Genomic DNA, 27,041 nt, shown 5'->3' with positions numbered 1-27,041 from the left:
CTGAAACTTGAACCGCAAATATTGTGGAAATGGAACGTGCTATTGATGTGCGGTTTTCATTGAATCGATTGGTAGTCAGTGTTCGTATTGTTAGCCAAAAAATTGATTGGAATAATACCTAGAAAGTATATTTTTGTGCAAACGTACATTTTTTAGTCGAACAGTGCCTATTGACATTAAGCTACTAAAAAAATAGTGTTTAATAGAACGCCAGTGATCTTTGGTGCTGGATTCTAGTGCGAGTCATTTACGAGATAACCTGTTTTGAGAAGTTTCCACACCGACACTTGGTTGTGTCGTTTAACATGCGTAGTTGCTAGGTGTGACGTTGTTATTTTTGCTCACAGCTTGCTTGTGTGTTCCTTGAGTGTATTGCGACGTGCTTGTCAGTGAGTGTCTGACAGTCCAAGCATTTAGTCGTGAGAGAACGACGGGATTCAGCGATGCATAAAAAGCCGACATGCTCGTGAAGTATGGATAGTGTAGGAAGACTGCAGTTCGCTCTTGTACGGTGTATGCGGCAGTATATCCCAATAGATTTCAACCATCTCAGCAGTTATTTGTCAACCTCTTCAGCCCAGGAAACGTCACAGAAGAAAACAGGTGATGATAGAAGATGTTCTTGCTGCTGTTGCACTTGATCTTCATGTCCTCTGCCGCGCACTCGCAACAGGAATGCAATTTGTCTGATGCATTGTCAGTTGGTTCAAATGGCTCTGAGTACTATGGGACTTAACTTCTGAGGTCAACAGTCCCCTAGAACTTAGACCTACTTAAACTTAACTATCCTAAGAACATCACACACGCCCATGCCCGAGGCAGGATTCGAACCTGCGACCGTAGCTGTCGCTTGGTTCCAGACTGTAGCGCCTAGAACCGCTCAGCCACCCTGGCCGGCGATGCATTTTCCATCGACATCCCCGTCACATCTCTCTCCAAAACTACCAGCAGGGAAACGATAATGAGAACGGTGTTAGCTTCTGTACATGGGCATTAAGGCACAATGTTCCAGATGTATCATGTATGTTGTTTAGTCATGAAGCTACTTATACAATCACGGCCATGTAAACAACCGAAACATTCAATACTGTCTGTCGACAATCCTTGCTGGCTTTGTCAGGTGGAACGTCAGCATCCTTGGAATGTAAATATGTTGTATGGGATAGTCAACCATTAGCTCATAGGCCCGTTTTCGTAGACGGAACACTGAAAGCGCACAGGTGTCAGCCTCCTAACAGGCCGTCTTACATGGGTGCTAGATGACTTCCTCGGAAGGCTAGGAGGAACCATTGGTACCTACATAATGGCTGTCCAGCCCATAGTGGACGAAGTACTACAGCATGTCTTCACGAATTATTTCCAAATCGTTGGATCAGAGGCAGAGGCAAACCAATACCCCGCATTTGACGCCTCTAGACTTCTTCTGTGGAGAAATCTGAAAATGCTATCTACAGGGGAACACCGACTACACCCGACGATTTGCAATGACGTGTTACTGCAGCGTACTTGGATACCTCCGCTGAAATGCTAGCATATGCGCAGCAGTAGTACCATACCAGACTGGAAGTGTGTGTTACCGCTGTTGGTGTCACTTTGAACACAACTGGATGGTCAATTGTCTCGTTACTGATCAGAATCTGCATGACTAGTGTATGCACTTGTTCTTTAGTGTGTGCTACCACAGGTATTGTACATGTGTCGGTGTGGAAACTTTTCAAAAAACGATACCTCGTAAACGAATCGCAATAGAAACCCACAACAAACAACACTGACATTCTGATTTACCCTATTTTTAGTTTCTTGGTGTCAAAAGGCACGATTTCGTTTTAAAAAACGTATGCTTGCACAAAAATACATTTTCTAAATACACTACCGGCCATTAAAATTGCTACACCACGAAGATGAAGTGCTACAGACGTGAAATTTAACCGACAGGAAGAAAATGCTGTGATATGCAAATGATCAGCTTTTCAGAGCATTCACGCAAGGTTGGCGCCTGTGACGACACCAACAACGAGCTGAAATTAGGAAAGTTTCCAACCGATATCTCATACATAATCAGCAGTTGACCGGCGTTGCCTGGTGAAACATAATTGTGATGCCTCGTGTAAGGAGGATAAATGCGTACCATCACGTTTCCGCCTTTGATAAAGGTTGGATTGTAGCCTATCGCGATTACGGTTTATCGTGTCCCGACATTGCTGCTCGCGTTGGTCGAGATCAAATGGCTGTTAGCAGAATATGGAATCGGTGGTTTCGGGAGGGTAATACGGAACGCTGTGCTGCATCCCAACGGCCTCGTTTCACTAGCATTCGAGATGACAGACACCTTATCCGCCTGGCTGTAACGGATCGTGCAGCCACGTCTCGATCCCTGAGTCAACAGATGGGGATGTTTGCAAGACAACAACCATCTGCACGAATAGTTCGACGACGTTTGCAGCAGCATGCACTATCAGCTCGGAGACCATGGCTGCGGTTACCCTTGACGCTGCATCACAGACAGGACATCTTGCGATGGTGTACTCAACGACGAACCTGGGTGCACGAATGGCAAAACGTCATTTTTTCGGATGAATCCAGGTTCTGTTTACGGCATCATGATGGTCACATCCGTGTTTGGCAACATCGCGGTGAACGCCATACTGGCGTATCACCCGGCGTAATGGTATGTGGTGCCACTGGTTGCACGTCTCGGTCACCTCTTGTTCGCATTGACGGCACTTTGAACAGTGTGTTACGACCCGTGGCTCTACCCTTCATTCGATCCCTGCGGAACCATACATTTGAGCAGGATAATGCACGACCGCATGTTGCAGGTCCTGTACGGGCCTTTCTGGATATGGAAAATGTTGGACTGGCCAGCTCATTCTCCAGATCTCTCACCAATTAAAAACGTCTGGTCAATGGTGGCCGAGCAACTGGCTCGTCACAATACGCCAGTCACTACTCTTGATGAACTGTGGTATCGTGCTGAAGCTGCATGGGCAGCTGTACCTGTACACGCCATCCAAGCTCTGTTTGAATCAATGCCCAGGCGTATCAAGGCCGTTGTTACGGCCAGAGGTGTCTGTTCTGGATACTGATTTCTCAGGATCTATGCACCCAACATGGGTGAAAATGTAATCACATGTCAGTTCTCGTATAATATATTTGTCCAATGAATACTCTTTTATCATCTGCATTTCTTCTTGGTGTAGCAATTTTAATGGCCAGTAGTGTATTACTACAATCTGTTGATTGGCTAACAGTACGAACCCTTGGCTTCCGCTCCATTCTGCCAAATCCGCACATCAATAGCATTTTCCGTCTCCGCAATACTTGCGGTGCAAGTTTTATGTGATTCACTCCATATAACTGCAAGCGTGCATACGCTATCATGTTGAACTACAGCGGGAGGTTCGCTTTCTGCTACCGTGGATGTTAGTATAGAGTAGAGTTTAACAGCAACATCCCAACAAATCTCGAAGTGGGCCCACTGGTGTAAACACAATCATACAGTCCGAAACTCTGTCCGCTTTCCATGTAGGTCCCTTGAAACTTCCCGAGGTCGCGCGCCCCGGCCGAAGGGCAGCGCGCGGCTGACTCTGGTCCCTCAGGTGGAGCACGTGCGCCCCCGGAACGGCCTGAGCAGCCTTGGCACGCCTATGGCGGCCAGGCTGTGGCCTTCCGGCTGGCGTGGAGGTCCCGGGCGCCGGGTCAGGGATATCGACCGCCACCGTCGGGAGCCTGCCTGCCACGTGCCGCGCAGTTCCCGGCCGCCTGTGACGTCACGGGAATAACTGGCAGGGCGATGCGCGCGCACCCTCCGAGCACGTGCAACGCTCAGCTGACAATCGAGCAGCGGGGCGCGGCGGCCGTCGATACGGCGCCGCCACACACGCGTCCTCGCCACCTCGTCCGCGGCCTTCTGCAGGTCTGCGACCCCTGCTGGCACGCCCGACTGTCATATATCTGGCAGCTCTCTCCTAGAGTCAGCGCCATCAGGGCACGGTTCAGGCAGGTAATGGGGATCATCAGTGTGAAGCATGATTCGTTGGCAAACTGCACGACCGTGCATATCCTTTTGTTTCCCTAGAGAACTCTACTGAGCATCTATAGATGGTACAAGGATATGTAACTCAGGATATCTCCCCAAACGTTTCCGCTGGTCCTGTGAGAAGCTACACGCTGCTTTGTACGCACCGGTGTTTGTGATGAGCAGGCACCCAGGGAATTGTGATGGACGTCAATAGCCGGAAACAGATTGATTATAGGAATGAATCGTAGCATGTGTTGGTGAGCTATATTTATGATCTTAAGGCACAAGCCATCTCAGTTCATACCGAATAATCTCCACCCTCTTGTATGTAGGCGTCCTCTAACAAGACTATAAATTAAGGACTGAAGGTTCGGGTTCAATTTCTAGATGGCAACGAGGTCATTAGAGGCGAAACACAAGTTGAGATTTGTGAGGGACTGGGAAAGAATTCGGCTGTGCCCTTTTCAAAGGATTACTTCAGCTTGTGACAAAATATCGTGAAGGAGGCATGCAATCATTATACTATTAGCTAAGCACGGCCATAGAGCTACATCAGGCCGCTAAATCGAAGCACCCACTAGTAAAACTTTTATTGACCCGTTACCTACATTACGAGGTGGAATCCAAAATTTTCGGGACTGGTGCTGCCATTTGGAAAGTAGGAGTAGTAGATCTTTGAACCGCTATGTGGCGGGAGCTGCATATCTGTTGAGTCAGTGTGCGGAGTGGCATTCAGCTGGATGGACGTGTTGCTTATCCACAGTGATTTCCGTAATACTCCATGTTTGGTGTGTGGCGGTTTTACGATGGATCCGCGAACATAAGAGCGCGTGTGTATCAAATTCTGTGCGAATCTCGCGAAAAGTGCTACGGACACCATTGCAATGATTCAACAAGTGTTTGGGGGACAGAGCATGAGCCGTACGCGTGTGTTTGAGTGGCATGCTTGGTTCAGGTGCAGCCGTACAGACGTCGAAGATGATGCTCATACTGGAAGGCCCGTTGCCAAACTTCAACAACTGGTTCGTGCGGATCGACGTCGAACCATTCAAGACCTTCGGACGAAGTGGGTACTGGTTATGAGACACGTCAACGAATGTTGACTGATGAATTGGGCATCCAGCTGTCGCCGCAAAATTTGTGACAATGATCTTGACTGCCGATCAGAAGCCACAGCGTGTTGAATTGTGCACGGACCTTCGTCAGACCGCATCTGATGATCCAACCTTCTTGTCACAGGTTATCACCAGTAACGAGAGCTGAATTTACGGTTATGACCCAGAGACAAAGCAACAATCGTTCCAATGGAAGAGTCCGGGCTCTCCAAGACCCAAAAAAGCGAGGCAGGTGAAGAGCAAAGTGAAGAGCATGATCATAGTTTTCTTTGATACCAAGAGAATTGTGCACAAAGAATTCGTCCCACGCAACCAAACAGTAAATTCCGTGTACTAGTGTGACTTTTTGCGACGGCTCCGTGGAAACGTGCGGCGACGACGGCAGGAACTTTGGCATCAAGGGAACTGGCTGCTGCATCACGACAACGCGCCCTGTCACTCGTCCTTGCTCACCAGGACCTTTTTGGCAAAAAACAACACGACGGTTGTACCCCACCCACCGTACTCGCCAGTTTTGGCATCTTGCGACTTCGTACTATTACCAAAACTGAAACTCAAGTTGAAAGGCCGTCGGTTTGACACTCAAGAGAGGATTCAAGAGGCATCGCTGGCGGTGATAAACATCCTCAAAGAACAGGACTTCCAGAAAACGTTCGACCAGTGTAGAAGCGCAGGGACCGGTGTCTATGTGCGGATGGGAAGTACTTCGAGGATGATGGTGACCATTAGTCAAAGGTAAGGTTTTCAACAGATGGTAGCACCAGTCTCAAAAATTTTGGATAGCACCTCGTATCCTTCATCAGAATAACAGAAAAAATCTTGAGGAAAAGTATTGTGCCAAGAAGTAACTCCACCAGCATCGGTGTCACTTGATATGATACTTTTTTCCAAGTTTGTTTCTGATGTTCTGAAGATGGACCATGACCAAAACTCGTCAATAATTTTTTATTATAAATGGAATCTTCGTGTCTGGTAGCGTGAAATAGTGTTATGATCGTGATGACTGTTCAAACATCCAGCATTCTATAAGAAATTTACAAAATCCACAATGCTTCCTCTTCACGTCGAGTTCCTCGAGCGTGCAGTCACAATCATTGCGCAGGGCTATGAGGACACTTTGCAGAGACTGAGTCGCGCAATAAATTCAAAACGTCCAGGAATGGTGTTGCACGGAATCATGTTGTTACACGATAACGTACGCTCCTCCACTGCCAATAGGGCGAAGGCGACGCTTCAGCGATTTGAAGGGAAACACTGGAATATTCTCCGTACAACTCAGATCTTTCACTGTGTGATTTTCACATCTTTGGTGACCTGTTGTTCTGTTTTCACTTGTGTGTCACTCATAAACCGAAATCTCTATTCATTTCGTAAGATATAGAGTCGATTCATCACGTTACAGTCAAGTCAATTTTAATTGATGGCACAAGAAGAGATGTGGCGATAGTATGGGAAGGAAAGAAAGGAGATTTCGGTTTAACGTTCCGTCGACATCGAGGTCAGTAGAGACGTAGCACAAGCTCGAATTGTTTGGAGGATGGAAGGAAATCGGTCGTGGCATTTCAAAGTAACCATCCCAGCATTCGCCTTGAGCGATTTAGGAATGTCGCACTCGGATTTGAACCATCATCTTCCCGATTGCGAGTCCACTGTGCAAACCACTATGCTACTCCGCTTGGTACGACACTAAAAACTATGGAAAATTTATTGTGAAAAACTAAATTAAGCAAAAGGAAAAAGATAAACAAGAATCTATCGCTGACAGCTGGCCTGATTATTGAGGCGCAGGCGTCGAAGATAGCCCGCTAGGTATTTTAACAACCCAAGATTTATTTAGTACTTTCTTTTCCTTCTTTCAAAACCAAATTCATTTCGTACCTCTTAAGTTTTCTATATATTAATCTGACTGGCAGAGGAGTTGAAGTGAGAGAGTGGCTTGCACCTTTCACATTTATGGTAGTTACATACATTGGTCAATAAGACAAACGGCGAATTTTTTGAATGTCTCTTGCAACTGCATGTACATGATTTCTGGACAAACAATCAATTCTAGATTTGTTTTTATAAAACAGCTAAACTATATCTGGCTTTTCATATTCTCCGTCTACTGTGGCACTGTGCTGCAGAGGATTTTTCACTTTCTTGGAACATAAAACACAATTTTTTAAAACAAAATAGAATTTAAAAAAGAGTTTCCACTGCTGTGATCTCATCATTCCATAGTTTTCCAGCTAACTGATCAGGCCGACATAGCTTTTCAGATAAAAAATCACTTGTGAAACAATTATTCACTGTAATATTGACGCTCCTCTCACTGCCTTTGTTAGTGTCTTTGCAGTATTAGAAGCAACACTGATTTATCTTGTCTGATTGACCTTTACAGTATGAAGTAAGCAAGCCGTTGACTAAGAAGCCAAATAATCACAAAACTATCTTGATTCCGTATTTTCTTCGTTATCTCGTATATACTCAGCAGCCTCTGAAGAGGAAAAGTAGTTCATTTACAGTTTTAATTTCGTCAGGACGCATCCTTCGTCGACAGTTTTCTACGAAATGTTTCATGTGCACTCTTGTTCTTGGGTGTTTTGGTTCGTTCCTCATCGATCTCAATGTTTTTCGTAGGTCTTCAAATCTGTCAACTGAAAATGTTATCGCGTAAGTACAGTAGTCGAATATATCGTGAAACACTCCGTAATAGGCATATCCCAGTTTCTACCAATACCAAAAATAATCAAAAGTCCAAAATATGCATTAATTTCCATAGTGGTACAATTCTGTTTTTTTTCTCGATATTAGTAATCCACTTAATTGCTAAATTAGTAGAATGCACGACCTGATTTCTTTCTGTGAGATAAAATAAGTCCATGCTTGCATAGGAGAGACAGCTACTCTTACTGGATCAGTGAGATGCTCATGACATTGCATACTCATATTTCGCTCAATGGTAGCGGTATTCTACTCACCTGATTTCCTTCATGAGTGATTAGGAAATCAGCGTTTCTGTAATCTGTCTCGTCTAATGTTTCACTGTGTCGTCCATTCGGGACCCAAGAAGAAGCGGGTTCGTTATCCTGTGGAGTATCAGTGTCTATATCGTCCCTGTCTTCTTAATCAAAGAGAGCTGCACCGTCAGACCATTCAGAAATTCTTGATTGGATTTTTTTTCTTTTTTTCATATTTACAGTATTTTTCCTCAAGGTAGGTAATTGCATTTCCAGGGTTTATGCTGAACATAACCAAGTTTGTAAGATATGTGAAGAAATGAAAAGGTCTCAAATCTAAATACATCTGTTATGCCTCCAAGAGTTAAAAGAATAATACGAAATTTCAACATAAATGAAACGGAGGGAGAAAAGATGGAACCACTGGAGGACGGTGAACAACGGGTGGCCATGCAGGTGGCGTCCTGCAGCGGGGAACGAGTTCGGATGTCGCTTTACTGCGGCGTTATTGCGGCTGCCCACGCACCGGCAGTCACACGGCGTCCTTTGTTGCGCGGCTGTGGCGGCGGTGCGTGTGGCGGCCGCCATATTGATCTGTAAAGGCGCGAGGTCCGCGGATTTGCGCTGGATGGTCGCAGAGTGGTCACTGGCTTCTGGCCGCGTCACAAACTAAAATATGCCTGTTGCCAACACCCGCAACTTTATGCTGCGATTTATTTCGATGCTACATATTTCAACCAGTTCCTCCGATACTTATGCAATGTTTATGTAAAATCAGAAGCCTAGAAGTCGTTTGATTTACTAACGGAAAGCTGTGTGGCGGTTCTGCTATTTGTGGTTAAATATAGGAGTTAATTTCAGTATTTCCAACCCACAGTTCTCCAGCGCTAAATATGCAAATAATGTCAGTTCTGCTAATCTGGCTCGGGTGAACCGTCCATAGTAAAATTTCCGATTATAGCAACGGATCCAGTACATACAGTCCTAACGGGCCCACTAATCCGGTTCGGGTGAACTGACCGTAATACAGACCCAACACAAAAATTTCCGATTATAGCAACGGATCCAGTAAATACGGTCCTAATAGGCCCTAAATTTGCTATCTGACTTCATCTTCTAAGAAAAGTTCCTCCGCTCCGGGTCTTAATGCAAGGAGTAGTCAGCGTCAGTTCGAAAAGTAGCCGACTCTTCCTTCTTCATGTAACGTTGATTAAATTAAACGAAAACTGCAATGCGTTCAACTGGAAATGAAAGTTCACCCACTCATTCATCCTTTCTCTGTACACCAAGAAAAACGACGAATTACTTGATTCAAACTTCGTCAGCTGTATTCCGAAAATACATTTACATTCACTTCACGTGTTACTGGCTACGGGACAGAGTTGACGTTCGAGTTCATGTTCTATTGCGGACATAGTTGAGGATCTTGGTGGCCATGGGAGTACCTGAACAGCAGTGACGTATCATAGACACGTAACATGCGTGAACGAATATTGTTCTGCTGGAAAATGGCATCACGCATCTGTCGTATGGGAAGTAACACTTGCGGACGCTGACGTCGGTGATGCCTTACGGTCAGGGCCTCATCCTAAACGCAACCTTTTGTGTCGTGGTGTTAAAGCCGTGCAAAGCACGAATGGTGCGAGATGACTTAGAATGTTGCAGGTAATCCAGTGCTTCTCGGCTGGCAGGCGTGCCTCTGTAGGGATTAGGGAATGTGCTTTATGCACAATACGGGGATCCTCGCTTGTTGTGGTCAGACCTGGGCGACAGGAACACTGAGACGGGTATACTTGCCCTCACGTTCCCATACAGTCGCATGTGACACTGGCTCTATGTTGCAAAGCCTCACAAATCGGATAGCACACGATTCGACCAGCCGACTAAATGTATACCCACAATGAGGCTCCTTTCGAACTATTTCGCGTGCATATAACGCCGTATCACATGAGTATGCGGCACCTCCGTCTCTTTCGCAGTGACAACTCAACATCTGACTCTGTTCGCATCCCTTATATAAAGTACCAGGACTGGTAACGCAATTCACTATTGTGACCGACGTGTCAGTGACAGAAAATTGCAGGTCTACTCATCTACATACCTGCTAGTAATAGTGGTGGTGTTGGTGGTGGTGTTGATGGTGGTGGTGGTGCTGGTGGTGTTGGTGCTGGTGTTGTGTGTGCGCGCGCGTACGAAGTTACAATGACGTACGACAACATCTTCTGGTTCAAAAATGGTTCAAATGGCTCTGAGCACTATAGGACTTAACTGCTGTGGTCATCAATCCCCTAGAACTTAGAACTACTTAAACCTAACTAACCTAAGGACATCACACACATCCATGCCCGAAGCAGGATTCGAACCTGCGACCGTAGCGGTCACGCGGGTCCAGACTGTGGCGCCTAGAACCGCACGGCCACTTCGGCCGGCCAACATCTTCTGGGTGCTTCATTTATTTTGTAAGGCCTGGATTATCGACTAGTCTGCCCTAGCGTTTACGTCAGTCACGAATGGACCCAATACAACGACTGACCTTGATTCGCCTTTAAGTTCAGCAAGAGCATCTGTGGACTCCGCGCTGCACGGTCCACTGTTACGTCGGCATCACCGCTGAAGCAGGTACTCCGTCACCATGGTTAAAAATCGCTTGACGACTCACGAACTAACATGAAACAGAATAACTAAAATAATAATAACATAATTATCCCCCATTAGCAGTCATATTTCCATCACTCAGCAAAACGTTTTGGCAAAATGTTTGAGCCTAGCTAAAATAACACTCCTTGAAATTATATAACGGATTTTTACAGAATTTTAATAGCCGAACGAAGAGTGAGAAATGGACAAATTGGTTACCAACCTCATCAGCCTGAGGCCTAGTTTTCAAATAGAAGATTAAATTGCAGGCTAATTAACAAAGACTCAGTGAGCGATATAGGGGAAAATTGTTGTCCAGATTTTCATAGCAAAGCGAGGAGTGGGAGTGAACAAATGGAGTATCGAACTGGCCAGTTAGTAGGTCTAGTTTTGCAACCAAAATAAATAAATCAAAATAAAAAACATGAGAAAGTAGGAAAAGTATGGAGGAAAATTGTCAAATGGGGTGTCTAAAACTAAGAAATGAAATTCATTAGATAAATATTTGATGTGTCTTTGCACGAATCTCGAAGTCGTGTACAGCAAGAAGGTGCCAACTGAGAATTTAAAGTTCGTCATGTTTCTTTGATGTACAGACTGAATGTAGAGATTAAACAGTAAGGCAGAGAGACTACCTCCCTTATTCTCCTTCTACTGCTTGTTATTGGTCTTCCATTCTTAGTCTTAACGCTTGGTTTTTGCACATGTTGTATATTATTCGTATTTTCATACCACTTACTTACATTTTTCTCAGAACTTCGAACATGTTGCACTGTTTTATATTGTCGAAAGATTTTTCCAGGTCGAATAATACTATGACTGATATTTCTTAACACTTGGTTCCATTATGAAGCACATCTGAACTGCCTCCATGATGCCTTTACCTTTCCTAAAGGCAAATTGATCGAGACCTACCACTTACATAATTTTGTTTTCCATTTCTCTATATATTATTCTTGTTAGGAACTTGGATAAATGATTTTTTAAAATGACTGTACGATAGTGCTCGCACTTGACTGTCTTTGCTATCTTTGGAGTTGTGTGGATGATAATTTCCTGAAAGTCTGATGCTATGTCTAGAGACACATGCAAACTACAAACCAAGCTCAGTAATCATTTGGTTCCCACGAGACTGCGAAGGAAAGCTATTTATGCATTCCGCCTTATCTGTTCGCAAATCTTCCAAAGCTCTGTTAAACTGGGCCCAATATGTCTTCCATATCGAGCCCACTGCTTATTCAGTCCTGTCAGCACATAGTTTCTCTCCCTCGCAGAGTCCTTCAGTATACAGGGTGGTCCATTGATCGTGACCGGGCCAAATATCTCACGAAGTAAGCGTCAAACGAAAAAACTAGAAAGAACGAAACTTGTCTAGCTTGAAAGCGGAAACCAGATGGCGCTATGGTTGGCCCGCTAGATGGCACTGCCATAGGTCAAACGGATATCAACGGCGTTTTTTTAAACAGGAACCCCCATTTATTGTTACATATTCTTGTAGTACGTAAAGAAATATGAATGTTTTAGTTGGACCACTTTTTTCGCTTTGTGGTAGATGGCGCTGTAATAGTCACAAACATATGGCTCACAATTTTAGACCAGCAGATGGTAACAGGTAGGTTTTTTAAATTAAAATACAGAACGTAGCTACGTTTGAACATTTTACTTCGGTTGTTCCAATGTGATGCATGTCCCTTTGTGAACTTATCATTTCTGAGAACGCATGTTGTTACAGCGTAATTATATTAAAAAACTAAAAAGCCGCCTCGATTGCGAAAAAAGCACCTAGTGTTTCGCAATCGAGGCGGCTTTTTAGTTTTCTAATATATTAACCAACGATTGCTGACGCGCTGCGATGTTGAAGGTTCTTAAACAGCGTAATTACCTGTAAATACCACATTAATGCAATAAATGCTCAAAATGATGTCCGTCAACCTCAATGCATTTGGAAATATGTGTAACGACATTCTTCTCAACAGCGAGTAGTTCGCCTTCCGTAATGTTCGCCCATGCATTGACAATGCGCTGACGGATGTTGTCAGGCGTTGTCGGTGGATCACGATGGCAATTATCCTTCAACTTTCCCCACAGAAAGAAATCCCGGGACGTCAGATCCGGTGAACGTGCGGGCCATGGTATGGTGCTTCGACGACCAATCCACTTGTCATGAAATAATCTAATCAATACCGCTTCAACCGGACGCGAGCTATGTGCCGGACATCCATCATGTTGGAAGTACATCGCCATTCTGTCATGCAGTGAAACACCTTGTAGTAGCATCTGTAGAACATTACGTAGGAAATGAGCATACATTGCACCATTTAGACTGCCATCGATAAAATGTGGGCCAATTATCCTTCCTCCCATAATGTCGCAACATACATTAACCCGCCAAGGTCGTTGATGTTCCACTTGTCGGAGCTATCGTGGATTTTCATTTGTCCAGTACTGCATATTATGCCGGTTTACGTTATCGCTGTTGGTGAATGACGCTTCGTCGCTAAACAGAACGCGTGCAAAAAATCTGTCATCGTAATTTCTCTTGTGCCCAGTGGCAGAGCGGTACACGACGTTCAAAGTGTCGTCGCCATGCAATTCCTGGTGCATAAAAATATGGTACGGGTGCAATCGATGTTGATGTAACACTCTCAACACCGACGTTTTTGGGATTCCCGATTCTCGCGCAGTTTGTCTGCTACTGATAAGCAGATTTACCACGACAGCAGCTAAAACACCTACTTGAGCATCATCATTCGTTGCAGGTCGAGGTTGACGTTTCACATGTGGCTGAACACTTCCTGTTTCCTTAAATAACGTAACTATCCGGCGAACGGTCCGGACACTTAGATGATGTCGTCCAGCATACCGAGCAGCATACATAGCACACGCTCGTTGGGCATTTTGATCACAATAGCCATACATCAACACGATATCGACCTTTTCCGCAATTGGTAAACGGTCCATTTTAACACGGGTAATGTTTCACGAAGCAAATACCGTCCGCACTGGCGGAATGTTACGTGATACCACGTACTTATACGTTTGTGACTATTACAGCGCCATCTACCACAAAGCGAAAAAAGTGGTCCAACTAAAACATTCATATTTCTTTGCGTACTACACGAATATGTAATAAAAATGGGGGTTTCTATTTAAAAAAAAAAACGCAGTTGATATCCGTTTGACCTGTGGCAGCGTCATCTGGCGGGCCAACCATAGCGCCATCTGGTTTCCGTCTTCAAGCTAGACGAGTTTCGTTCTTTGTAGTTTTTTCGTTTGATGCTTATTTCGTGAGATATTTGGCCCGGTCACTATCAATGGACCACCCTGTGTGGTTTCCACGTATACCCTCTCTCACCCCTCTGCATTTAATAGTGGAATTTCTCTTGCACTCATTCTGTTGAGGCCTTTGCTTATAATTTTACCGAAGGTTGTTTTGAGATTTATGTATGCTGAATCCGACCTTCTGGCGACCATTTGATTTTCGATTTCTTCTCATTTTTCTTGCAGCCGATTAGACTTCACTTTCTTAACTTCACTTTCTATTTCGTTCCCGACTTATAATCCATTTGTCCAATCTTTTTGTACTTTCTTTTTCCGTCCATCAATAATTTCTCCCATTGGGCAATGGTCTTCGCTGTTATCTTCCAGGCCCTATATTTGTCTTTTCAGCTTCTGTGTTTGCCCTTTTTAGGCACATCCGTTTTCCTTCAACTGAATTGTCTGTTATCTTACAATTTTCCGTAATACGAATGTGGTTTTCTGGTGATTTTCTAAGACTGAAATGAGTACAACAACTGGTAATCTGTAGAAAGCCTTTCGGTGTTGTGTGGATGTTGGGCATCAGTTCATAAAATCCTGTGTCGTGGTGACATGTTTAAAAGAAGCACTTTCCAGTAGATGTGAAGTTGTCTGCATTGTCTAGATCCTCGGCATCAGTTCATAAAGTCCTGTGTCATGGTGACATGTTTAAACGAAGCACCGTTCAATAGACGTACAGTTTTCTCGGCTTTCGTCTTATTCGGATTCGCCGTGTGACACAGTGCGAAAACACTCTCTGTCAAAGGCTGTGGCGACTACCTGTGGCGTAGGACTCTACTCTTCGTCTGTGCCTACCTATTTCTAGTGGTCGCCATATATTTTCTTAATTTACGACTAAAATTTGCTCCAGTTCTTGAAATTTTTCTTGATTCTGTGAAACGACTGCATGGCTGTACCGTCTGAGTAAAAGTACCCGTTAGCAAGAAACTTCGTCTCGCAGCTGTGGCATTTACGACACAGTCGAATCCTTTTAACCATTTCGTCACCATCTCCCGTATGCCTCGTGTACATCTGTCTGCCTCTGTATCTCAGTCACTGACTGCCTTGAGGAGGATCCACTTTCAGTTCCCAGCACTACAAGAGATTCACTCCGTAGTGGTCGGACTGGAACATGATGCCAGTTGGAGAGTTACTTGAATGGAAAGTAGCGACTCCAAGATCTCCAAATCCGAAAATGGCCAGGAGAGCGATGTGCTGATTCCACGCCCCTCCATACCGTATCCAAATGACTCCTTTGCCTGAGGATGACACGGCTGTGGGCCGGTTCCGACTGACCTGTGTGAGGCCAGTTTTTGGTGTGCATCTGACTCGCCAACGTTTTCGGACTAGCGACATCTGATCTCTGATATTTATTACAGACGTACACTAACACACACGATAATCTGCATCTACAAAGTTACTCCGAAAGCCACCGTATGGTGCACGGCGGAGGGTACCACTACTCATTTCCTTTCTTGTTCCACTCTATGTGCCGGTGTACGAGCCCTAATTTCTCTATCTTATCTTCATCGTCCTTAAGTGATATATATGTATGCAGCAGTAGAATCGTTCTGCAGTCAACTTCAAATTCCAGTTCTCATAATTTTCTCAATAATGTTTCGTGAAAATTGTCAACGGTCCTGCCGCAGTTGTAACATCGGCTCCTGTCAGATCACCGAAGTTAAGCGCTGTCGGGCTTGGTTAGCACTTGGTTGGATGAACGTCCATGTCTGTCGAGCGCTGTAGGTACGCAGAGTGTACTCAGCTCTTGTGAGGCCAATTGAGGAACTACTTGATTGAGAACTAGCGGCTCCGGTCATCTTCCGTAGACTGCTCGGACGGAAAGAGAGTTTCGTGAAAAGAACCTCGTCTTCCCTCCAGAGATTCCCACCCGAGTTGATGAAGCATCGCCGTAAGACACATGTATTGATATACTACTGTGCAATCTTTCAGTCCATTGTATCAGTGGTTGTCAAACTTTTTTACTGACGAGTCAATACAGATTTAAAAAAATAAAAAATTGTTTTTTTACCTTCATATATATTGACGAAAAATACACTCTGATCATTACAACATCCCCATTCGAACAGCATCGGCTGTCTAGCCCATCAGAAAAACTGCACACGACATGCTCACAACTAGTACTGCTATCGACCTCCTCTCAACAAGCACTGACTACGGCAACCACAGAACTACAACTTCCCACAGCAACTTCTGAACATGCACTCTGCCAATGGAGGCGGCGGAATAAAACTCTTTGGCGCAATCTCTGGCGCTGGACTCAGTGTAGCCACCTTTCAACCTGCATAATTTAGTACGTTATGAGCCCCCAATAGACTAGCTGTAGTAAGGGCGCGGTAAGTCGGCTTCTGGCCTCCTCATCATTAAAAGTCGACACTATTATGAACACTTCATGTCGACTATGTTTCAGAGTGCAGCCACCTTCACCTACCCCAAAACTCTGCCAGAGTAAATGCCTCAGGAAATGTAGTTTTTTATGTTGTCTGTGTCAACGTATTCTTAATTTAGTAATACATGTAACAGTACCGGTACTTATAATTAAACGCATTGTGCAATACGAGACGCAATCACAAATGTTTACAAAATGTTTTGAATGTCATTCTTCTTCTGCTCACTTCCATGTATTAAACTGATTAATTTAATGTTTCTTGTTACAAATAAGTACCACATTTGAAGATGACGCTCTCTGTAATGCGCATTCATGGATCCGTGTTACAGCCGTGTCAAAACTTAACCATAGCAATACTGGAAGACAAACACTAAAACATTCCCCCTCTCACGCCCTCGAACCCAGCAGTGGCCGACATACTAGTACCTCTGCCTCTGAAGCAAGTGGCCTACTTTACTTGCCTCATGGCCGAATTCACCAACGTCAATTAAAATTAGGAGCATCTGACGATAGCGCTACTCCTGCAAGTATTTTTGTTTGTTACTAAGCAGGAAAACTGTACTCGCAAGAAGCTCTTAACATTGGTTGGCATTGCCGGATTCGGTTCTGAACCGGTGAGGCTCGCATGTCGCGGTTGATTCTTATTTTTAAATGTTTGGTGTTGTTCTATGTTCACTGTCTTGGATCCTTGGCCGGTTTTGGTTTTAAAATCGCCGGGAGAAGGAATGAGTAACAAGCACCTGGACAGTGGGCAGTGAGCGTGTTTGTGGCAGCGAGCATCTAAAGAGTGTACCGAGCTGGCGGCCGTTGAATGATGCACGTGGAAGCTCGCTGGATCTCCGGACCAAGTTGCGGCTGTGTGGCAATAGTTGGCAGCCTCTTGCTGGAGGACGGGCAGTTCTGCACGACTCGGCGGGGACCGCTAACTCAATCCCAAGTGGTCTTCTGCCGTTATCAGCCGCGGAAAGCTGTATCTCTGGATACTGAGAGAGTTTTTCCGGCCACAACAGCTCGCTGGTATTTTATTGCTGCTCGTGGCCGTCTTTGGCAGTTATGACCGTTTGAAATCAATTAGCAATTAAACTCGCTAGTTATCTGTTTTGCGTCAGGCTTATCGCTTTGGTGATCCGATACTGCCTTTACCTCTCAGTGTTAATGCTAATTCACTTCCGTAAAGTTTGCGCTCCAAGTTGTTATCAGTTATCAAACCGCGGTCTGTACCGTGTTTTACTTAATGGGAATATTTTATACTATAGGATGCCTATTTATAGTTGAGCTGCGATAAGAAATTTGTTTTAATCACTGAGCCGAATGGTTGTTTTATCTCACTTGTTCCAAGGAGCTTTTAATTGACACTGCTACCTAAAAACTACTTTGGCATATTTAATGTTATTCTGACTGATAGTTTTAGAATAAGTGTAAGCAAGTTATCATTTCCAGAATGAGATTTTCACTCTGCAGCGGAGTGTGCGCTGATATGAAACTTCCTGGCAGATTAAAACTGTGTGCCGGACCGAAATTTGAACTCCCGAGTTCTAATTCGCATCTCGTGGTCGTGCGGTAGCGTTCTCGCTTCCCACGCCCGGGTTCCCGGGTTCGATTCCCGGCGGGGTCAGGGATTTTCTCTACCTCGTGAAGGCTGGGTGTTCTGTGCTGTCCTTAGGTTAGTTAGGTTTAAGTAGTTCTAAGTTCTAGGGGACTTATGACCACAGCAGTTGAGTCCCATAGTGCTCAGAGCCATTTGAGCCGAGTTCTAATCTCGGTCCGGCACAGAGTTTTAATCTGCCAGGGAGTTTCAAATTATTATTTATTTATAAACACAGCAGTTCAAAATAGTTTTCTTCTTATTTGTGGATATCTATACCTATACATATTTGCAGCTTGTTCTATTGCTAGTAAATTCCTGTAGGCCACCCCTGCAGGTTATGCACATTATGGTGTGTCACTTGGTTATACGTTCATCTGTGAGGTGAATCACCCTTATTACCGGCCGGAGTGGCCGTGCGGTTCTGGGCGCTACATTTTGGAGCCGTGCGACCGCTACGGTCGCTGGTTCGAACCCGGCCTCGGGCATGGATGTGTGTGATGTCCTTAGGTTAGTTAGGTTTAATTAGTTCTAAGTTCTAGGCGACTGATGACCTCAGAAGTCGCATAGTGCTCAGAGCCATCATCCTTATTACTCTCCACATAGAAACTAATTGGTCATATGTGTATGTTGTAGAGTTCGAGTAATATGTAGTAAATCGTCCACGCAACCTGTAAGTACAGTTCAAAAATATTACTACATTATAGCAAAAACCAACCACCAGAACTGTTTATAACCTACAGGTAGATTGATCAAAATGCAAACTAAACAGAAAAAATATGTACATTTTCCAGGCCACTGAAGATGCCTTGCAGAAAATAACGGCGACACATGTACGGCACGGAAACTTTGTTTCATTCAGTTGTAGTCAGACGGTCCAGAAAGTAAAAATTATCAATATACTGCGTATTGTACTACCTCCTTCCCCTCTCCCTCACTCATAACCTAGTATTAAAATGAAGGAGTCAGTTACAGTGTAGTACTATAAATGTTGCGCTCAAAAGCATTAAAACGACCTCTATCAGTTATTTTAAAAATACGTCACACACCTCCCTCTCCTTTCTTGCAATGAGTGCCTAGTATTAAAATGAAAGAACTAATTACAATAAAGGTCTGTCTGGGCTGGGCTCAGTTTAAAAGTATCAGAACGACCTACATTATTTATAAAATATACGAAACCCACTTCCCTCTTGTAATGTCTCTTGCAGCGGTCTCTCCGCGATATTTTCAGAAATTTTATAAATTATATAACTCAGTACATATCTCGAAATACCTCTTCTTATCTTACCGATTATCAATGCAAAGTAGTTTCAAGCCCAATTATTCCTTGGAGCGTCCATTTACTCCATGGAATAGCTTCTCTGCTATCTATGTTTTCTCTTATGAAAAGAATGAAGGACTTCTTGCCGATTAGTCGTGAAAGAAGGAGGATGTATATGTATGTATTGTTGAGCTAGTCACCATCTTGATGAGATTCTGTATGAGAAGGAATTTAATACATGAACTAAACTAAAGTAAATGTGTTCGCGTATTATTTAACTGATTATTATTGACAGTGTCTGCTTACTACGCTGTGTTGTACGGGATCAGTGGGGAACGTCTGATTTACACTGGACGAACCTGCCGTTTTGTATGCTCAAGATATCCAGTTACTTCAAATAAATAGGCTAACACGGTCTTACCAGCAGATCTCCGGTCTTCCCCATGTGATCACCGAAAGTTAATAATTATTACAAATGTTTCCAGGAGATCGACTGACAATTTTCGTCGCACCGAGACTTCGAAATTGCTTCACTGCCTTATGGAATTTAAGTTAAGCTCAATTTAATCAGGATAGAACAGTATTGAACTGTGTGAATGTGATAAGCCTGCTTTGTGAATGAAAATTCCCTTAACACAAGCATGTTTTTACTATCCTGATCAGTGAAGCTAAATCAGGCCGGTGTGAGAGAAGTTTTTAAAATTTAGATGCCACAAAAAATATTAAACTCTCTTCTCCTTAATTCAGAGTCTATTATTACTATTAAAGTGTAGCTCCCACTGGGCTACGCTGAAAAGTATCCAAAATGTTTATCATAAAATATGTCAAATTATCTGGATTCCGAAAATGTTGTCAACTATGTTTGCATTATTGACTTCCAAAAAATCGTTAATGAACTGGTTCACCAATCACATAGGTAAATTTCATTCGAAGCTACGTACAGTTTGCTATGAAATATTGGAATGAGCATATAATGTACTTTCCATAACTAATTAAAAAGCAACATTTGCTTATAAAATGTAATTAAAGTATCAGAAATATGTAGTTGTTAGACATCAGTTTTACTTTAAATAGAATACGTGCAGTGGCTCCCATCGGCAGTTGAGGAGAGCAGTCAAATGCCGTGTTGCTGTGCCACCGTGTGATGCCTTTCTAGTGGCCCAGTAGGAGATGTTAGAGGGGGAACGGAACGGATTTAACACGTACCTGACACAGAGGAAGAGTCTTACTCTCAAGGTGTAACGCTAGCCTCCTTGTTTCCTAATCCACTGGTGTGGAAGAATGCAGAGGTGCCATGCATTGCAGTGGATGGGCTGTGCCGGCTGTTTACTGAAGTGTGGTGCACCGTAAGGAATGGTGTTATCTTTCAGTGTCGTCTGGCAGCATGGTGCGTCGCTTGCATTGAAGGTATCTGCCAAGTGAGGATTAAGCTTGGCTATACCTTGCTGTTGATTCATGGCTATCTTATTTGAGCAGCAGGATTGTGTTGAATCTGGTGAGCACTCATATGTCAGTCTGAGGCAGTGCGACTTGTTCTTTGGGAGATACTTTCCGTTGCCCTCCTTTCGATATATTAGCAGTAGTTTTGTTCAACACTATTTAAAATGCATGTTCTTCTTGTGGAAGCAGTTTGTATTCTGGTTGGTTTCGTGCTGTTCCTGCAGTTCATTAGCTTAAAGTGAAATACGACCAAGCACAGATGTTACACAAACTGATACTAAGTGGGCCTGTAGATTATCAAGTTTAGTATACTTCCAAGTACAGCTTAACTGGTATTTATTCTTTTCACTAATTTCGTATTTGAATTTTCACTGTAGTTACATTTCTTACAAATTTCAATATATTCTGTGTGTAAATTTCCTTTTTGTATGCTGCAGTCAAATGGCCCATTGGCACAAGTGTTATCTGTAGCTTGTAAGACAGACATATCACCTGTACAGAGCCAAGTTTATTTAGTATGAGCCCTTATTAGAGTGGATGTGTTTGTGAATCGGTATTTCGTTTGAAACCTTTCTATCAATCATGCTAGGAACCAGATATTTAAAGCTTGAATTGAAGTATGTTACTTCCTTCATTCATTGGTTTTAAAACTGCTTTGGTAGCCGTAATGATTTAGTTGAAGCTGAAACATTAATGGACAGTATTTTTACAATTATTTTTATTAGTTTTAATCGGTTGCTGGCTTCACCCAAAAAAGCAGTTTCACAATGCTGAATTATAATTCAGTTGGTACAGCGTTTTTTGTTCCTCTATAAAAATCAACATGGATTCCACTAACAGAGATTCTGCGAAACTCAGCTCGCTCTGTTCCTCCATGAAATCTACTGCACAGTGGACAATGGCGCTCAGGTTGATGCCTTCTTCCTTGATTTCAGCAAGGAATTCGAAAACGTCCCACATTGCCATTTAATGAGAAAAATTCGAGCTTATGGAGTATTGGAGCAGACCTATGATTGGATTCAAGACTTCCTTGCAGATAGAACTCAACACAAGTAGTGGAACAACAGGGGCGCCACCTCACTCTCCATTGTTGCAATATTTATTCAAGATAGCAGATCCAAGATGGCGGCGATAGATATGGCAACGCTGCAATGATGTCATGGCGGGAAGTTCAAATTTTGGCAGGAAGACAGGTCATTTGGGTTACCACCACTAACTTTGAATATTAGAGCATGAAACCGATCTCCAACCTGGCAATATATCACCACGTACCGTGTCGATGTAGTAAACATACACCATGCAAAATCGCTCCTTTTACTTAATTTGCATAGCTATTGACCGCTAGACACTCGTATGTACACTGTGAAGACAGACAGAACAAGCGTATGCACCTTAGGTATACTCCTCGCTGCACTAGATATTTCCCATGAGGCTGAGCAGTCATCCACTAATTCACATGTGACCACGGTGTCCTCAGAGGACTGAAGTCACTCTCAGAATTGTAGTACAAATTTGGGGTCGGCTCCCCTCGGCACAAAGGCATTACTGTTTCTGGTCCTGACCTACTCGCCTGCTTGCTTTTCAACACCCATTTCCAGACTCTCGGATTACATTAACATATGTAATTTCACATGGTTTGCCAAAATATCATGCCATTTTCGTGATACTTCTCGATATCGAGCACATAGCAAAATCGTTTGCATAGCATTGTCACTCGTCCAACATAATTCCAAAGATACAGACTGGAAATTATTTCTCTAGAAACCCAAAACTTATCGATGTGGAGCATGATGTAAGGCACTGAGTAACTTGGAATTTATCCCGACTGTGAAGACCTTTACATGAAAACACAATAAAAATAGAGGAAACTGATATTTAGACTCACTAATACTGATGTCAGTGATGTAACAGATTCCAAATCATCCCTATAATTTATAAAGTCAACTAAGGTGTTTCTCATTTCTAGACAACCAGCAAACGTGTCTTCCACCTGTCTTTCACCAGCTAGATGCACACACCACAGTCGACGTCCCCTCAGCTAAATAAAGGCATGAAATGTGCAGCAGCAGTCAATCAGACAATTTACATGGGAGGGGATAATGGTCCAGTGCAAACACATGTGCATATTGAATCTTCTCAAATTTACACATGATCACGAAAGCTATCCAACACATGATAAATGTAGTTCGCTATTCGGCCATGCAGAGAATGACACGGTTAAGTCCTCTATATTCCTACATCCCAACAGGCCTCTCCATTCACACATCTCCTACCATTAGCTGGAAACGTGAATCACTCACTCCACAGGCCACTGCTGGCGCGCCAAGCACCCCTAGACAGAATTACCGTAGGACACCATTCACAAAACATATTTGATCAGTACACTTGTAACCTCCCCCTCACTTATCGACCTTAATGACAGTGAAAAATTAAACCACGTGCACCTAATGGAAATTTGGTAAAAGCAATCATCACCAAAATTAATTTGACGGTAAAGAGGGAGGAAAGGGTTACATCTAAATGAAAGGAAAAATGCAAATGAAATTGGTGGAAATTAATTTTGAGAAAAGGGTAAAATTAATAAAGAAAGTAAATGTGCAGTCATTATGTTCACAATTAATTGGCGTTAATTGGATATTTGAGATTTGGGGAAAATTACGGTCGCCAGTCCTATGGACAACTACTACAATAAATGAAAATGAAAGATTAATGCACATATAATTAGCACTAAAAGCATGGCAACTGAAGGTTGACACATGCTGTGTGAAAACTGAATGTCTGTCACAAGTAATAAATTTCGCTACATTCTGACTTAATTTTGCAAAAGAATTAATAAAACCGGAAAATTAAAAGTTAATTTAGTGACTGAAATTGATAGTGAACTTTGTTTCTGAAGCACTACGAAATTCAATAAATTAAGTTTAGTCTTGGGCTGCCTCAACAATCATTTCAAAAGCTACTTGAATCTATGCAATTTAGAAATAAGAGATTTAACTTTGAACTTGAATTAAATGATTCTGAACAATTAACGATAGTAAAATTTAGTATGTACCAAGCTGAGCTGCAGTCACAGGTAAGCTAAAATATGGTAACAAAACTCGCACTCTTAATTTCTGCTTGTGTTATCTAAATATTGTAGCCAAGTATGAATACTTTAACTGACCTTTGAAATTAAAGCAGTGAAAGGGAATGATATTACTTGAATGCTGGCGTATGAATTTCAACGACACTCGGGTTCATTCCAGAAAAGGAAGGGACCCTGCTTGGTAATGCAATTGGGACAATGAGCAACAAAGATTCATGCTACATTGCTGTTATTTTTTGAGGCAAATTGAACAGTTTGCAAAGCTGAGGTCTGCCATACAGTTCTAAAACTTTACGTGCTTCTAGTCTTCCTTGTTGGTTGATTGAAGGTTTGCAGTCGTCAATCGGGGAGGTGGCGACAGTCACTCATCGTCGGCCGTCGCTGTTGCAGAAGCTGGATGTTGGTGTGCCTTCTTCTCGACACGGTCACCAGGTGAAACGGGGTCTTGATGTGCTTCCTGTCTGCGACACTGTGTCAGAAACTATCACAGCAAGTCGAGCGCAATTACATGCTGCCCAATCCCGAAAGCGCGGCAGCTCGCAGGAGCGTCACACAACACACTTGCTCCACCGGCCTACTCCCGCCAAGCTCCCTCTGCCCACGCTCCACGCAGCAGTGTTAAAACTACCAAAGATTCTAAACACTTTGGTTCTCCACACGACCTATCAATGTTATCGTTCGATAGCGTAGTTTTCCCTAGGCCAGACTCAGCGTAAAAATACAAATAATATTTACAAAACAAACCAATTATACATCGACATAAATGCATAAATACATATACATATACACACACACACACACACACACACATATATATATATATATATATATATATATATATATATATATATATAGATAGTAGAACAATTACAATATATAAAGACACAGAAATGTCATTCCTCCAGGTAACAAACTAAGAAAATGATTTATAATACAACTGATAGAAATAGGAAGATATGCATTTCCAGCTTTACACACTTACAGTTAAATGTTATGATCGCAGTCTCAAAAAATGTTCAAATGTGTGTAAAATCTTATAGGATTTAACTGCTAAGGTCATCAGTCCCTAATCTTACACACTACTTAACCTAAGGACAAACACACACACCCATGCCCGAAGGAGGACTCAAACATCCACCGGGACCAGCCGTCGCGGTCTCAACTGGATGACATTTGACATTCGACATTGAGCAAAGTTTCGGAAATACACCCTTCTGACAGCTGTGGCTCTGGAAATAGAAATATCTGATGTTGTTGTTGTGGTCTTCAGCCCTGAGACTGGTTTGATGCAGCTCTCCATGCTTCTCTATCCTGTGTAAGCTTCTTCATCTCCGAGTATCTACTGCGGCCTACATCCTTCTGAATCTGCTTAGTGTATTCATCTCTTGATGAAATATCTGTACCATTCTTATTACTTGACATACTTTCCTGCTTGCTATCACAGTATTCCACGTCAAATCCATACATTCCTTATGACTGGACATAGTCATTTCCTTTGCACAAGTCAGAACATGCACACACACATTCTTTATGAGGTTGATGCTCAAGGCTAACCTACCACGCACCCCCTGCTACTAAGAATAACACTTCCCTAAGAACTGATTGCTGGCGATATGAAATAGTACCGAGAGAAAATCAGAGATTGGTGGACATGTCCCATAAATTTTTCCTGGGAGTGCTACCACTGTGTCTTAGAGAGAGAGGCGTAAATTGTCTTACAAACCACTATACATTTAAAAAAATTACCATGTACTATCACAAATAGTCTTGGTTTTACAGGTACACACAAGTATTCATGTTCAAAGCTATACCCGCTTTATAAATCGGCTTATTGCATTACCTCTGAATGATGTGGTTTTTCCATACAAATAACACAACACTGAATATAGACGGTGATCACTAGAGTGTATATCATCAGACCAGCAGTGCTGTTACACATAGCTGATGATGCAATCTCGTGATAAAATTACCGAATTTAAAAAGTGATTCGGCTGAGGAACGTGGTGTGAAACTGCTATTAGCATCTGCCTCATGCCAACGTTAGATACTTCTCCAGTATTTGTACCATATTCTGTCTCGATGCCATGTCAGAGGTTCTGTGATATATCCCTTGGGTTAGAGGTGAAGGTTGACCGAGGAGGATCACAAATAATAGATGGTGTGCTGATTGAGGTCTTAAGAAATGTACTGTAGCTTATCAGATCTCTAGTGTCAGCATTTCTACCAGAGAGTGTGTCTGGCATTGGGAATCAAGTCTTTCCATTCAACCAAATACCTGCATTGGATCCTATGGAGAAGCCCTTTGAAGATTACAGTCACTAGTGAATCACATTTCTGGCACTCTCATATCTTGAAATGTGTCACCTTGAAACTCGTATGTATTCATTATCAGCGATGGTGAGGCATGACAGAATCTCTGACCAGAGAGTTATTTATCGTGGCTAGTCTGCGCTTGACCGTGCGAGTGTTCAGTTGTGAGAAGTAGTCATATATCTGCTCTTATTTACTTAGTATAATTAGCATTTGGCGCAACGCTTTTACTAACTTTGTCACTTTCTTCCACAGATCATCGGCAATTTGTTGCTCTTTGTTGTAATTGTGTTTGTTGGATTTTGTATTGTCTTTGTTTCATTTGTGAATAATTGTGATTAGTGTTAAAACGCCGCGAAAAACGGTTAATAGTACATCGCGAGGCATAGTGAGTGAAATAACCGACTTAAACAACTTGACCGATAGTAATTGTGACACACAATGTAATGATGAAAACCCTCCATTTAGTGACAATCAGTGTGTACCGATCACCAATGTTGATTTTGATCTTATTGATGAACAGATAAATTCAATTGCGTCATATGTTAATTTAACGACAATTGATGACGCGGGGCGTTCTGTTGCAATGAGCGCTGCCCCGCTTAACACAACCGGTTTGCAGGATTTACGTGACGAACGAACAGATTTTTTTAATGAAAACGGACAGTGTAATCAGAATGCGTCGGATTTATTTAATTTGGAGATAGTGACTAACAGTGCACATCCGATCGGCAAACCTTTTCAAGAATCACAGAATATCCAAATGGATACACAAAACGTGACAAATGCACATACACCATCACACAGCACAGAGAATGCAACAGCTACTTTTGGTTTGAATCAAATTATGGCAATATTCCTACAGTTTAAGAACGAAGTTAATGAAAATTTGAAACAACTTAATGAAATTAATAGAAAACAAGACAACCTTAATGAAG

This window comes from Schistocerca serialis, chromosome 4, assembly GCF_023864345.2.
Source record: "Schistocerca serialis cubense isolate TAMUIC-IGC-003099 chromosome 4, iqSchSeri2.2, whole genome shotgun sequence".
Taxonomy (NCBI): domain Eukaryota; kingdom Metazoa; phylum Arthropoda; class Insecta; order Orthoptera; family Acrididae; genus Schistocerca; species Schistocerca serialis.
The sequence above is the reverse complement of the archived record's forward strand: the minus strand, read 5'-3'. Positions refer to the sequence as shown.